Source organism: Chiloscyllium punctatum, chromosome 37 (genome assembly GCF_047496795.1).
Source record: "Chiloscyllium punctatum isolate Juve2018m chromosome 37, sChiPun1.3, whole genome shotgun sequence".
Taxonomy (NCBI): domain Eukaryota; kingdom Metazoa; phylum Chordata; class Chondrichthyes; order Orectolobiformes; family Hemiscylliidae; genus Chiloscyllium; species Chiloscyllium punctatum.
Window position 1 is genome coordinate 52,916,444 of NC_092775.1, and position 17,112 is coordinate 52,933,555.

Below are 17,112 nucleotides of genomic sequence, written 5' to 3' on the forward strand. Positions count from 1 at the left end.
GGTGGCATTAGGTGTGTTTTTTTCCCCATTGCCCAGATCTTTATAAATCGAGCCCCTTCGGACCCGGTCCATCTTTGATCTCCATATAAATTGGAAGATGGCCCGGGTGACTGCAGTGGCACTGGTTCTGGGAATAGGCCAGACCTGTGCCACGTAAAACAGCAATGACAGTGCCTCACACCTGATGACCAGGTTTTTTCCCGCGATGGAGAGCGACCGTAGCTTCCATCTGCCCAGTTTCTGCCTCACTTTGCTGATACGTTCCTCCCAAGACTTGGCGCATGCCCAGCCACCCCTCCCCCACCGTACCAAATACCCAGCACCTTCAGGTTGGCGGTCCTGACAGTGAAGGGGATCAAGGATTGGTCGGCCCAGTTCCCGCAGAGCATGGTCTCACTCTTGCCTCGGTGTACTTTGGCCCCCGAGGCCCGTTCGAACTGGTCACATATGCACATGAGTCTGCGCACAGACAGTGGATCTGAGCAGAAAACAGCGACATCATCCATGTACAGGGAGGCCTTAACCTGTTGGCCCCCGCTGCCAGGAATAGTCACCCCTCACAGGCTTGCATCCTTCCTGATGGATTCAGCAAATGGCTCTATGCAGCACACAAACAAGGCAGGAGAGAGAGGGCAGCCCTGCCTGACTCCAGATCTGACTGGGAAGCTGTCTGATTCCCAACCATTGATTGAGACTGCACTGACAATGTTGGTGTAGAGCAGTCGGATCCAATTGCAGATTCCCTCCACAAAGCCCATTTTGGAGAGAACATCTCTCATATACCTGTGTGATATCCTGTCAAAGGCTTTCTCCTGGTCCAGGCTGATCAGGCAGGTGTCCACCCCCCTGTCCTGCCCATAGGCGATCGTATCCCTGAGGAGTGCGAGACTCTCAGCGATCTTCCTGCCCGGTACAGCACAGGTTTGGTCAGGGTGAATCACCGACCCCAGAATAGACCTGACCCGGTTGGTGATGACCTTTGACAAAATTTTGTAATCCGCATTCAATAGTAAGATTGGTCCCCAATTTCTGATTTCCTCCCTCTCCCCCTTCTGCTTATAGATGAGGGTGATAATGCCTTTCTTCATGGATTCACTCATGGTACCTGCCCGAAGCATACTGACATACACCTCCAGCAGGTCCTGGCCAATCAACTCCCACAGAGTAGAATAGAGCTCGACCGGTAAGCCGTCGCTTCCGGGAGTTTTATTCTTTTCGAAGGACTCGAGGGCCTTGGTCAGCTCGTCCAGAGATAGCGGCTGGTCCAGCCTCTCCCGTGTCCCAAAGTGCATTCTAGCCAATGGAGTATGTGCTACGTGAAGTTACGTGCTTAATTCCTACATTACAAATAACAATGTCCTGATGATTGAAAGATCTGTTTTTAGTGCATTTGACTAAGGAGTATGTATTGGTCCTCAATAGGGCAAGCTCCCCTGCTGCCCTTCAAAGTACAATCACCATTCCCTCACTGTCCGTAAGGCTATAAAATGTAGCAGCAGAAGTAAACCATTCAGCCCATTGGGTCTACTTCACCATTCAGTGAGATTGTGAATGATCTGATGATCCTCAACTTCACTTACCTGCCCTCTCCCCATAACCCTCGATTCCCTTCCTGATTAAAATTCTGTCTCAGCCTTGAATATACTTAATGTCCCAAACTTGACAGCATCCTGTGATAAAGACTTCAACAGATTCACTACCCTCCAGAGAGAAGAAATTCCTCCTCATCTCTGTCCTAAATGGGTGATCTCTCATTCTGAGATGGTGCCCTCTGATCCTACTCTCCCACAAGAGAAAACAACCTCTCTGTATTGACTCTGTCAAGTCTGTAAGAATCATGTATGTTTCAATAAGGTCTCCTCTCATTGCACTGTGTACAAAGTGACTATTCTGCGACATTACGACAATCACAAATAATCTACTGGTGTAAGACACTGCAATATCAGGAAGGTGGGACTCTTGTTGATGCGTGCTCTTTCTACTGGACCTTCCTGCCAAGAATATTTAAGATTATGGATCTATATTGCCAGGAAGAGAGATGTATTGCTGAAGAGTCGTGTCTTACAGCTCCTCAGGGCAAATGCAAGAAAGCCAAATTTCAACCCTACACAACCATTTGTACTGTAGAATAAAGAGATGATTGGTTGCCAAGTCAACTCTGGTTATGTTATTGCCATAGAGAAACCAATAGATAACTATCACTGCCCCAAGCTCCTGGGCGATGCAAAAAACAAAGCAAGGTCTGCACGTATTCCTTTGTTTCCAGAGGATGGGTCATGATGTGTCCGTGTCTGTGTTCGGCAAGCAAACATTATCTATCTTAGTGTGTACCTAATGTGGTCTCCATGCCCTGAGATAGAGGGTGAAGAGATTTGGTTTTCCTAATCCTGACTTGCTATTCAGGACTTCAATGCTGGTGTGTGAATGTGTAAATCAGAGACAGCAAGAATAGACCTTGGCAACCATGTTTAGGCTAAATGGCAAGTTGGAAGAGATGGTAAGGATTTGACGAATCATCCCCATTGTAGGCTGAGGAAACGGAGTATTAGACCTCAGCTTCCATCAGGACATATTGCTGCTCGGAGAGACCACTGACAAAATGGCACATACTCCTGGCACCAATAAGTTGGTGATCATTGAGTGAATAATCCTAAAGCATTTCTCCAACAATATGACATCGCACAGCCTTGAGCATCTGTGGATGTTTATTTTTCCAATCGACTTGGTCAGAGATGTTATTCCACACCCAGGGAGTAGGTGGAACTTTAACCCAGGCCCTCCTGGCTCAGGGACACGATCACTGCACCACAAGAGCCCTCTGAGCAGCAGACCACTCTTGTATTTACTGTAAGTCCTGTTACATGAGAGCAGTCCATTTTAAAATGTGTCTCTTTAAGCTAGCTCCACATTTGGCCAGTGACTTTCCAAACTGACATTGGAAAAATCAATGAAAGTGGAGTTTCAAGTTCTGGTAGCACTTGTTCCGAGAAGGTCGCTCATCTAAGTTGATGGCTTTAAATTTTTTTTATTTCAAAAATATATTTTATTCATAAAATATTTTGATGATCTGTACAATTGGTTATGCCATACATACGTAAACATTCCATTTCTTTGCATACAGAGACAGAATAATCATTCATATATACAGGTCTGTACGATTACTATCCACATATTTAGCAGGGGGGGGTCAGCGGAGCCCCCTGACTGCGTGGGCCCCTTGTGCTTAGGCAGGCAGACGTTACATGGTGGTCTTTCCCCACCGCGCCTTGGCGGCAGTTGATGGCTTTAAATATATTTGATTAGACAGGAAGCTTGTTACCTGATGACATCTTTTCAGAGTTATGTGAGCAATTTACTTTGTGACTAGACCCATTTCAGTAACAGTTACATTTTGTTATCTGTGTGTTTTGTCATTCTGTCGAGTTCTGCATCAATTTCACGTTGATGAAAGAACTAACACCAGACATTAGGGACAAGAAAGAACTTACATTTGAGTTTCACCTAACACAATCCAACAGGATGTCCTGAAGCCTCAAACAGCCAATGATGTCCATTTTAAATGGAGTCCTTGCTCTTAGGTTTGAAATAAGAAGGCCAGTTTAATCGCAACAAGTGCCCAGAAACAGCAATGAGGTACTGACTGTGCAATGTGTTTTTGGTAGGTTAAGATAGAAATATTGATTGGGGTTTTGGGAGAAGCCCCCTCATTTTTTTTTGGATTAAGTATGCCTGAGAGAGACCTGCATTTATATTGTGCCTTTCACAATACCAAAGTGTTTTACAGCCAATGTAGTACTCTTGAGTGCGGTCCGTTGTGAAGTAGGAAAATGTGACAAACAATTTGCACTCAGCAAGATTCCGCAAACAGCAATGTGATCTGTTTTTGTGGCCTTGGTTGGCGGATATATATTTGTCAGAACACCAGGCTTGATTCTCCCTGCTCTTCTTTAAATAATGCCCAGGGGCTTTTGACTTCCAATTGAGAAGGTGGATAGGACTCCCAATAAATCTCACATTCAAAAGTCAACATTCAGAACCATCCTATTGTTTACCCATTGGAGACCATGCATCAGTTACACACTTGAGGATGTGTGTCTCAAACACACACACAAGGCCGTGTGTTGATTATACACTTGAGCATGTGCATCTTTACCCACTTGGGGCAGTGTGACTGTTACAACACATAACTGTTGCAACTCCACGCTGTGCGCCTGATGCACTTGCGGCCTCGTGTCTTACACAGGTGACATCATTTGTCAGTTGCATACTCAGAGCTGCTTGTTCATTCCACACTCAAAGCTGTGTCTCTGCTTCACAATCAAAGTCTTGGTTCTGGTACAGGCTTGAGGGGATGTTACACATTTGAGACCACGTATTTGTTACAAACTTGAGTCCATGGCTACACACAAGGCCAGCTGTCTGTTTATCCACTCGTGGACATGCATTCGGTACACGATTACAATCTGGTTGAGGTCTGAGAGCATTTAAAAAGGAATCTCAACATCCTTGTAGTATCCAGGAGAACCATGTCACAAGATATCACTTCTTAATAAAAACCTATTGCATGTAAAAGAATTAAACAAGACGATCACGATTTGCTTTAAATAGTTCATAATGATGTTGTACTCAGTTTAACTTCACACTTCCCTCACATAATTCACATCAGACTCAGAGTTATTTATTTCTACCTTGACATGCTGTGGCCTCCTGGAGACTTCTCCTCAGCTACAGCTGTTCTCAGAGATAAACTTTGATTTCCTTTCTTTTGACTATGGAGGACTCAGTTCCTATTTCTGGTTGTTTTTCCAATATCTCAGGTAACATGCAGATTATTTTTGTTTCCTAAGACTCTCGAGTTCACTCTTATAGATTCTTCCATTAGTTTCAAAGTAGACAATATTCCAGCTGTTCCTTCCTTAAAATATTCAAACTGAGATTAAACCTCATCCACTTTTCACAGGATCAATGATGATGCTAGCGCTTTAATTTACTTAAAGTGCAGATCTAACTAACTGTCATTTACACTGACTGCCTTCTCTCAGTGAGGTGAAAATCACACAAGATCCAAACTACAACTAACTAGCACATAGCTAGATAAACTGAAATCAGAGAACTCTCAAGTTCACTAAAGATCCTCAGACAGCACCTTCCAAACCCACAACCACTTCAATCTAGAAGGATAAGGGCAGCAGATATGTGGGAACACCACTACCTTCAAGTTCCCCTCCAAGTCAGTCACCATCCTGACTTGGAAATATTTCGCCGTTCCTTCATTGTCGCTGTGTCAAATGCCTGAAATTCCCTCCCTAATGGCATTGTGGGTCAACCCACAGCAGGTCTGTTCAAGAAGGGAGCTTACCATCATCTTCTCAACGGCAACTAGGGATGGCTAATAAAAGCTAGTCATTCAGCAATGCCCACCTCCCACAAATGAATACATTTAAAGAAAAGTATGACTTATTCGCAAGTAGCCTGTTCTCAATTGTCCTCAAATGATCTTTAAATTAGCTATTCTACATTTTTTTCTTTTAATCTGATGCAAGTAAATTGATTTTACAATGCTTCAGATTTCATTAAACATCTTATCTTTGTTCTGAGAGTTAGAACTAAATTAATCCTTAGGTCTGCCAGCATCGCAGGTATTATGTCTCTAGTCCTTTAGCCAAATAGCCTCCTATTGTTTGATGATCATATCTTTGCCAAATGTCAGTGTTTGAAGTGTAATAGACAACAATTTTGCTTTAATTCCACTGATCCCATTTTCCACACCTAAAAACTGTACATGAACCATAGACTTGGTATGAGCCACATTCAATGGGCACCATGTATCTGTTACACATTCAAAGCCACATGTCACTTACCCAGTCGAGGGCAGGTACCACGTATACACTTATGGCATGAGTCTGGTTGTTATTATCCCTCACTGGGGTAGCACAGTGAAGATCAAGCCTCACTGTTCCCGGAATCATAACAGAAGATATGGATGTTTAACTGTAACTGGAATATTCCAATTCTCTTGATGTTTAGACTCAGAAAGTATAGACCAGGTTTCTGTCCTTGGCAAGAATCATTATTGATTAAAAATAAATAGACTCTCACTATAAACCTTTGACGTATAACTCTACTAGTTACAAATCTAGCTCCCTTATAAGTATCCCCTCTACCTATAACAGTGCACATGCACATATACACACATATTAAAAAATAAGGGTGTTATGGATGGAGGGACAGACTGACAAGCAGTTCAGTGGTTCCTATTCATGGGGTCTACTGAGATGGTCTTCTGCTAATCAGAACGCTGCTTGATCTTCCTTCTCTGGGTGTTTCCACTGATTTGCAGGAGGCACAGAGTAACTGGTTCATATTTACTGAAGTCTCTGATTTAACAGTTAAAAGTCATATCTTACACCAACTTCTCAAGGAAAAGTAAACTTCTATTTGCTGCAGATAACAGAGCAAGTTCCTGGGCTTCTGGAGATCTGAAGCGCTCTCCTGATCTTGTTGACAGCCCCGAACTGTTCAGTTTCATTAGGATCCAATCGTATTATTGTAGGCAGAAGGCCTTCATCGTCGATAACTAGGCAATAATCCACAGAACATCAACGATTCACTGTTAATTCAATCTCCACACACCCTTGGCACCTCTCTGATATACTTGTACAGACCTTAACTGCAGGATACACTGGCAACTAACACAGAAAAACTGCTGCTGAATGCTTTGCTCACAGGGTCAAGATCACAGATTGGAGCAGGCTGCATCCTCAGCAACGTCGTGGTGAATCTACAACCTCTTCAGCGCAAACAACACCTTTCTGATAGTGTTGTGAGCAGAGCTGAACACAGTATTGCAGCTGTGGCCAACCAATGTTTTATAAAGTTGTAACTAGACTTCTTTACTTCTATATTCTATGCCCTAGCTAATGAAGGCAAGCATTCTGTATACCTTTTCACCACCATGTCTACCTGTGCTAATGCCATCAGGGATCTATGGGGTTGTATACTGAGGTCCTTTTATTCCTCAGGACCTACCATTCATTGCGTGCATCTTTCCCCTGTTACACCCTCCCCACATGCATCATCTTACACTTATCAAGATAAATTCCATCTGCCATTTCTCTGCTCAATTTACCAGCTGAGTAATATCAGACAATTGTCTGAGACCATCCTCCACAGTATCAACACCACTACTAATTTCTGGATCATCTGCAGACTTACTAATTATACCTTAAACGTTTACATCAAGATCATAGAATCATAGAGTTAGACAGCATGGAAACAGGCCCTTCTGTCCAACTCATCCTTGCTGACCAGATATCCGAAAATGATCCTGTCCCATTTAGCCCATATCCCTCTTAACCCTTCCTAATCACGTAGCCATCCAGATGCCTTTTAAATGTAATTGCACCAGCCTCCATCGTTTCCTCCGTCAGTCTGTTCCATACACGCACCACCCACTGCATGAAAATGTTGCACTTCAGGTCTCTTATAAATCTTTCCTGTCTCACCTTAAACTTTTGGACTCCCCTACTCTTGGAAAAGGACCTTGGCTTTTCACCTTCTCCATGCCCCTTATAAACCTCCATAAGTTCTCCCCTCAGCCTCCGACGCTCCAGGGAAAATAGTCTATTCAGGCTGTCCCTATAGCTCAAACCCTCCAACCTTGGCAATATCCTTGTAAATCTTTTCTGACCTTTTCAAGTTTAATATCTTTCCTACAGCAGTGAGACCAGCGATAAATTCAGTATTTAAAAGTGGCCTTACCAGTGTCCTGTAGAGTTGCAGCATGACAGCAGAACTCCAATACTCAATGTTCTGACCAATGAAGGCAGGCATACCAAATGCCCTCAAATTTATACCTGTGACTCCACTTTCAAGACCTGCATCCCTATGTCTCTGTTCAGCAACACTCCCCAGGGCCCTACCATTAACTGTAGAAGTCTTGCCCAGATTTGCCTTTCAAAAATGCAACATCTTACATTTATCTAAATTAAACTCCATCTGCCATTCTTCAGCTCATAGGGCCATCTGATCAAGGTTCCATTGTACTCTGAGACAGCATTCTTCGCTGTCCACTACACCACCAATTTTGGTGTCATCTGCAAATTTACTAACCTTACCTCCTTATGCTCACATCCAAATCATTTATATCAGTGACAAAAAGCAGTGGACCCAGCACCAAACCTTGCAACATACCATTGGTCACAGGCCTCCTGTCCAAAAAACAATCTATACTACCACCCTCTGTCTCCTACCTTTAAGCCAATTTTGTATCCTGTTAGCTAGCTCCCCTTGAATTCTGTGTGATCTAACCTTACTAACAAGACTATTATGTGGAACCTTGTTGAATGTTATTAATGAGCATAATTGCAAGGGTCCCAGCATTGATCCCTGTGGTATACCACTGGTCACAGGCTTCCAATCACAATAACAACCCTCCACCATCATCCTTTGCCTCTCATTTGCAAGCCAATTTTACATCCAGTTTATCAACTTGCTTTGGATCCCACAGGTTCATATGTTTGGACCAGCCATTCAACTGGGACATTGTCAAAGGCCTTAATGAAGTCCATGTAAACCACATCAACTGGATCTGCATTCATCCAGGCCAGTGAGGAGTCTTCCATCACATTCCTGACTTGTACCTTTTAGATCGTGGGTGGGTTTTGGGAATCAGGGGTGTGTTATTTGCCACCGTACTTCATTGACCTGATCTTGCAGCTATTGTATTTATATGGTGAGTCCAGTTGGGTTTCTGTTCAGTGGTAACTCCCAGGATGTTGATAGGAGGGAATACAGGGATGGTGGCACATTTGAATGCTAAATGGCAGTGGTTAATTTGTCTCTTACTGGGGATGGTTATTGCCTGGCATTTATGTGGTGCAAGTGTCACAACCACTTGTCAACACAAGTCTGGATTCTGACCAGATCTTGTTGGATTTGATAATGGACTGCTTCTGAGGAGTCACAAATGATGCTGAACATTGTGCAATCATCGGTGAATATCCCCACTTCTGACCTTATGATGAAGAGAAGGCCATTGATGGATGAAGATGGTTGGTCCTCGGACACTCCTCTGATGAACTCCTGGAGGGATGTCCTAGAGCTGAGATGACTGACTCCCAACAACCACAACCAACTTCCTATATGCCAGGTATGACTCTAATCAGCAGAAAGTTTGCCCTCTGTGGCCAATTGATTCCAGTTTTGCAAAGGCTTCTTGATCCTACGCTCAGTTGAATGTAGCCTTGATGTCAAGGGCTGTCACTCTCCCCTCCCCCCTGGAATTCAGCTCTTTTGTCCATGTTTGAACCAAGGCTGTAATGAGGTCAGGAGCTGAGTAGTCCTGGCAGAACCCAAACTGGGTGTCACTGACCAGGTTATTGCTGAGCAGATGCTGCTTGATACACCCTCCATCATTTTACTGATGATCAAGTGATGCAGTGGTAATTGGCCAGGTTGGATTTGTCCTGCTTCTTGTGTAGGACATAGCTGGGCAATCATTGAGGATGAAACTATTTGTGGACCCTCCCCCGTCATTGAATAATTTAATTGTCCACCACCATTCGTGACTGGATCTGGCAGGGTTGTGAGATTGCTTAGCTCTGTCTATCACTTGCTGCTTATGCTGTTTGGAATGCAAGTAGTCCTGTTTAGTAGCTTCATCAGGTTGACATCTCATCTTCAGGTCTGCTTGGTGCTGCTCCTGGCATGCACTCATCATTGAGCCAGGGCTGATCCTCTGGCCTGATGGTAATGGTTGAGTAGGGGATATGCCAGGCCATGCAGTTAGAGATCGTGCTGGAGCACAATTCTCCTGCTGTTGAGAACTCACAGTGCCTCATGGATGCCCAATCTTGAGTTGCTAGATTTGTTTGCAGTTTGTGTCGAAAAGTGTGGCGCTGGAAATGCATAGCAGGTCAGGCAGCATCCGAAGAGCAGGAGAGTTGATGTTTCAGGCATAAGGCCTTATAACAGGAATGTGGGCAGGGGGATGACAGATAAATAGAAGGGAGAGGGAAGGGCTGGGTGGAAAGTAACTGGAATAGCGCTAGGGAAGATGCAGGTGGGGGGTGATAGTGATAGGTCGGTGGGGAGGGTGGAGCAGATAGATGGAAAGGAAGATGGATGGGTAGGACAGGTCAAGAGGGCAGGGTCAAGTTGAAGGGTTGAATCTGGGATGAGGTGACCAGAGAGGATAGTTGGAAATTGGTAAAGTCGATGTTGATGCCATGTGGTTGGAGGGTCAGAAGGTGGAAGATGAGACATTTTTCCTCCAGGCAAACAACCCCACTGCCCTGTGGCCGACAACTTCAACTCCCCCACCCACTCCGCCAAGGACATGCAAGTCCTGGGCCACCTCCACCACCAAATCCAAACCAACCGACGCCTGGAGGAAGAACATCTCATCTTCTGCCTTAGGACCCTGCAAACACACAGGATCAACATTGACTTTACCAGTTTCCAAATCTCCCCTCTGCCCACCTCATCCCAGATTCAACCCTGCAACTTGACACTGCCCTTTTGACCCAACCTACTCATCCATCTTCCTTCCCATCTATCTGCTCCACCATCCCCATTGACCTATCACAATCACCCTCACTTGCATCTAGCTATCACCTTCCCAGCTACCTTCCCCCCCAGCCCCACCCCCCATCTTATTTATCTTTCAGCCTCCTTAAGCCCCGCCCCTCCAACGTTTCTGATGAAGGGCTCATGCCGGAAACAGCAATTCTCCTGTTCCTAGGATGCTGCCTGACCTGCTGTGTTTTTCCAATGGCATACTTCCTGTCGCTGACTCTCCGGCATCTGCAGTCCTCACTTTCTCCTGTTCAAAGTTTGTCCCATTAAGCATGGTACTAGTGCCTCTAAACACAATGGAGAGTATTCTCGATGTGAAGGTGGGACTGTGTCTCCACAAGTAATGTGTGTTGTCACTCTTAGTGATACCGTCATGGACAGATGCATCTGCAGCTGGCAGATTGGTAAGGATAAGGTATAAGTATTTTTTTCCCTCTTGTCGGTTCCCTCACCACCTGTTTCATACCAAGTCTAGCAGCTATGTCTGTTAGGACTCAATCACCCCAGCTGCTGAGCCACTCTTAGTGGCGGACATTGAAATCCTCAACCCAGAGTGCATCTTGAGCCCTGAACATATCCAGGAATGGTGGTGGTGGTGGTATCTGGGACATTATCTGTAAGGTATGATTCCACGAGAATGACTATGTCAGGCATTTGGTTGACTAGTCTGTGAGACAGCTCTCCCAATTTTGGCAATAGCCCCGGATGTCAATGAGAAGGACTTTGCAGTGTCAGAGCCTTTTTTTCCTATTGTCTATCCTGGTGCCTAGGTCAATACCGATGGCCCATCCAGTTTTGTTTCTTTCTTGAGATTGCACAATAATTGATACAACTGAATGACTTATTAGGCCATTTCAGAGGGTAACTGAAAGCCAATCACATTGCTGTGGGTCAGGAGTCATGTTTGGCCTAACCAGGTAAGAATGGCCGTTTCCTTCCTTGAAAGACATGAGTGAGCCAGATGGGTTTTCCTGACAATGGGCAATGGGCATGAGGTCATCAGTTGATTCTTAAACCCAGGTATTTTATTGAATTCAAATTCTATCATCTGCTGTAGTGGGATTCGAACCTGGATCCCCGGAACATTCCCTGAGTTTCTGGATTAATAGTCTTGCAATAATACAACTCGGGCATGCCCACCCCAACGTTTGCCCTAAAAGAGACCTTCTCCTTTGTTCTTTTTTCCTCCATCTTCCTTGTTTTTATCTCGATAAGGACAATCATATTCCTAATGTTTTCCACGGCTGATAAAAGGTCATTGACCAATGTTAACTCTGTGTATCACTGGATTTCCAACATTTGCTCTGTTTTATTTTCAAAGGCATTCAAATCTGTTCCAGAAACCCGTGAATCTAGCCAAGCATGCCGCAAGACTACTTCTGAAAGAATTAAGGACGAGGAAAATATTGTACCAGAGGGTGTTCTTCACAGGCTTACTTGCTGGTCTGTACAGCATCATCGCCAGATTCCTTGTTGGAGATGGTGGGTCATCGATCTCACTGACATCTCTGGAGAGAGAACATTGTGTTCAAAAGATCTTAAGAAGTTCCAAACCACTTTCTTAACAATTAAGTATTTTAAAGTGTTGTCTCTCTGACAATTCAAGAGACACAATAGCCAATTTGCACACAGTATGCTCCCACAAACAGCCTGTAATAAACAGTGGTAGTATACCTATCTCTGGCCTGGATGGTTAAGGTTCAAGTGCCACCTACCCTGGAGGTGTTCCTGAGCAGCTCGATTCAAAAGTCTATAATGACAACCGGGTAATTTAGTTTTGTGATGTTGTTCAAGGGTATTGATGAGGGCTCCAACCAAATCTCTCAAAGACCTGACAAAAGCAGCCAAGAGGAATTCAGGAAGGGGTTTGGTCTGTTATTAGAAAATTAATAGGTAGCAAGAAATGAAAGGAGAAATAGGCAAAAATTTCAGAGCAAACAGCGGGGAAAGGGTCTTGAAACCAATCTCATGAGATGCAGGTCATTTAGGTAAGCTTTTACGGTGGCTCAGTGGTTAGCACTGCTGCCTCACAGCACCAGAGTCCCAGGTTCAATTCCAGCCTGGGGCTACTATCTGTGTGGAGTTTGCACATTCTCCCCGTGTCTGCGTAGGTTTGCTCCGGTTTCCTCCCACAGTCCAAAGATGTGCGGGTCAGGTGAATTGGCCATGTTAAATTGCCCGTAGTGTTAAGTGCATTAGTCAGAGGGAAATGGTACTGGGTGGGTTACTCTTTGGAGGGTCGGTGTGGACTTCTTGGGTTGTAGGGAATCTAATCTAAACATTTGCACAGCATCTAGAGCCATACAGCACAGACACTGACCCTTTGGTCCAACGCAACTATGCTGACCAGGTTTCCAAACTAAACTAATCCTATTTGGCCCATATCCCTCCAAACCTTTTCAATTCATGTACCTGTTCAAATGTTTGTTTTAAATGTTGGAGATATAGCTGCATCTGCCACTTCCTTTGGCAGTTCATACGAACCACCGTCTCTGTGAAAACGTTGTCCCTCGGGTCTTTTTTAAATCCTTCCCCTCTCACCCTGACCTATGACCTTTAGTTTTGGACTCCCCTACCCTGGGGAAAAGACCTTGGTTATTCCCCTTCTTATGTCTCTCACAATTTTATAAACCTCTGTAAGGTCACTCCTCAGCCTCCTATATTGTGGGGAAGGAAGATCATAAGAACATAAGAACAAGGAGCAGGAGTGGGCCATCGGGCCCTTCGAGTCTGTTCAGCCATTCAAGAAGATCATGGCTGATCTTTTCATGGACTCAGTTCCACTTACCTGCCCTCACCCATGGCCCTTAATCCCTTTACTATTCAACAAATTATCTATCTTAGCTTTAAACACATTTACCGAGGAAGCCTCAACCACTTCACTGGGCAGGGAATTCCATAGATTCACAACACTCGAGATGAAGAAGTTTCTTTTCAATTGAGTACTAAACCTGTTGCCCCTAATCTTGAGGCTATGCCCTCTTGTCCTAGTTTCACCTTCCAGTGGAAACATCCTCTCTATTTTTATCTTATCTATTCCCTTCATAATTTTATATGTTTCTAGAAGACTCCCCCCTCGTTCTTCTAACTTCCAATGAATATAATCCCAGCCTATCCAGCCTCTCCTTATAACTCAAACCCTTGGATGCTGTCAGAACTGCTATGCTTTTCCAGCACCACCCTAATCCAGAATCTGGTTTCCAGCATCTGCAGTCATTGTTTTTACCTTATAACTCAAACCACCCTATCCTGGTAACATCCTTGTGAATCTTTTCTGCACCCTTTCCAGTTTAATAATATGTGAAATAACTCCACAGAGGCTGGCATCCTGTCATCGAGTCACCTTTTATTTACATGCGGGAAGTCCTTGACACTGATCCAGCTCCCTCAGAGCCAGCTCTCAGAGTGAACAGGATGTTTGACACTCCTGTTTTGATCTGCCAGTCAGGGCTCCATGACTGGACCAGATTAACAGCTCCAATCAGGGAACTCATATTCTGCGAGGTCCACTTGGCTGATTACAATCACTGCAATATCCTTCTGATGGTATGGTCATCAGAGCTGAACACTGAACTCCAAAGGTGACCCTACCAAATTTCTGTCGGTCCAACATCCTCACTGTTCAGGGTATCTATGACCATGTGAACAGGGCAGCAACACTGAATCTCCTGATACAATCCAATTGAAGAATTGTAAATGAACTTTGCAGAGTCAAAGCCAAGAAATTTCAGTTATTTTAAAATTCATTCTCAAATCAAATGCTGAAAGCAAAACAGCAAAGTGGGTTAAAAAATATTAAATCAAGGGACAAAGATAAAATAAGCACAAAGATCAAATTAAACAAAACATCATCCTAATAGAATCTTCAACCAATAATTCAATGCTGGAGCAATGAGACACTGTGCTTATATAAAGTTGGAAAGAGGTTGCCTACACTAATTAAAATCTGAAAGAATCAGACACCATACGTTGGCACCATAGCTCAGTGGTTGGCACTGCTGCCTCACAGCGCCAGGGTCCCAGGTTTGATTCCGCCCTTGGGTGAATGTCTGTGTGGAGTTTGCACATTCTCCCTGTGCTTGCATGAGTTATCTCCAGGTGCTCCGGTTTCCTCCCTCAATCCAAAGATTTGCAGGTTATGTGGATTGGCCATGGGAAATGTAGGGATAGAGTAGGGGGCTGGATCATAGTGTGGGCTCAATGGGCCAAAAGGCCTGATTCCACAATGTCGAGGTTCTATGATACTTGTGAAGGTGTGAGAGAAATTGTCAGTAACTGGAACTTATCATTGAAACAAAAAGTGGTAATGTCTCATCTATGACACCTTCTAATACATTCGAATGGTGAATCAGGTGGTGGTTTGCTGTTTTTGGAAAGTGCCTGTGGAGACTTTGTAACTTCTTGATTTCCATGTTAGACTGGTCCTGATCCCTTGGCAAAGAGAGCATCTAATCACAGTGAGCACTGTTAGTTTCACCATCAATCTTACAGCTAAATCTGAATTATTATAACTTTTGTGAAGCCTTTTAGCTTAGGTTAGGAACGAGGCCTGGTATATTGAAGGAAAAGAATTGTTTCATTCTAAAACAGTGACTTTCTTCCAGTTTTCAGGAATACTGGAACATTTTTCAGATAAACATGCTGCTGATAATGTTTTTAAAACTCAAAAATCATTCGAATGGATTCCAGATTTGTAAACAATGATGTGAAACAATGTAGAATGAAAAAGCCTTCAGTGCTTTAAAAATCCTCATTCGCTGAGCAAGTTTACAATAGCAGTTGTAGTAAATAAGTTTCACTCAATTTTCAAACATATTGCATTTGAAAACTTGTATTCCTTTCATAGTTCTGGATGGAATGCACATAAGGTGCCAGTTCAGAACAGGCTCCCTGACAGATTCCAATATTCTTATCTGGCTCAGGAAGGGTTAATTAACTGAGGTGTTGAATCCATGACAGTAATATAGAGAACACTGCCTGCTTCCCCCATGTTGATGTGAGCATCCTTCCCAATGAACAAAGGATCAAAGTGGTTGCTCAGGGCTCTGACTTTCCTTTTAAGGACTTGAAATACTGCTGGATGACATCAGCCCACACTCAAACCTGCCACCAAAGGCCAGACAAGATGTCAGAGAAATCAGAACCAGAGAGGCAGCGATAATTCTTTTCTTTTTCTTTAGTGTGGGAAGTAACACCAGTCAGGTTCCCTGAGCTGTGGCCAGTTGAGCCCATATTCTCCGCAAACTATTTGGCCCAACTCAAGAATGGAGATGGAAGTGGATTCTCTTCGATCTGTAACAGTCTTCAAACAGACATCCCTGAGATAATGGGATATTGAGGGGACCTTTGAAAAGACTCTCTGTGTTAACACATCCCAAACAGTCTATCAGTGAGCGTGGGACTGGGTGGATTTGTAATTGATCTGGAGTCTATTGTCTACACAGCCACTTTGTGATTATCTCAATCTTGTTTAATCCAGTACTGTTGTATCTGATCATCTGGTACTCACGTATGCAGGGATTTGAAACTCAAGGTACATGCCAGTCTGGCACAACATGGACTGAGATAAACTCTGTGTTGTCAGTGGAGCGGGACTCTGTGTGGGCAGTGGAATGGGGTTCTGGGTTGACAGTGGAGGATGACTCTGAGTTGAGTGGTACAGGGCTCTGTGTTGAAAGTGGAATGGGGCTCTGGGTTAACAGTGGAGCGGGGCTCTGGGTTAACAGTGGAGCGGGGCTCTGGGTTAACAGTGGAGCGGGGCTCTGGGTTAACAGTGGAGCGGGGCTCTGGGTTGACAGTGGAGCGGGGCTCTGGGTTAACAGTGGAGCGGGGCTCTGGGTTGACAGTGGAGCAGGGCTCTGGGTTGACAGTGAAGTGGGGCTCTGGGTTAACAGTGGAGCGGGGCTCTGGGTTAACAGTGGAGCGGGGCTCTGGGTTGACAGTGGAGCGGGGCTCTGGGTTAACAGTGGAGTGGGGCTCTGGGTTGACAGTGGAGCAGGGCTCTGGGTTGACAGTGAAGTGGGGCTCTGGGTTAACAGTGGAGTGGGGCTCTGGGTTAACAGTGGAGTGGGGCTCTGGGTTAACAGTGGAGCAGGGCTCTGGGTTGACAGTGGAGCGGGGCTCTGGGTTGACAGTGAAGTGGGGCTCTGGGTTAACAGTGGAGTGGGGCTCTGGGTTAACAGTGGAGCGGGGCTCTGGGTTAACAGTGGAGCGGGGCTCTGGGTTAACAGTGGAGCGGGGCTCTGGGTCAACAGTGGAGCAGGGCTCTGGGTTAACAGTGGAGTGGGGCTCTGGGTCAACAGTGGAGCGGGGCTCTGGGTTGACAGTGTAGTGGGGCTCTGGGTTAACAGTGGAGCAGGGCTCTGGGTTGACAGTGGAGTGGGGCTCTGGGTTAACAGTGGAGTGGGGCTCTGGGTTGACAGTGGAGTGGGGCTCTGGGTTAACAGTGGAGCAGGGCTCTGGGTTGACAGTGGAGCGGGGCTCTGGGTTAACAGTGGAGTGGGGCTCTGGGTTAACAGTGGAGTGGGGCTCTGG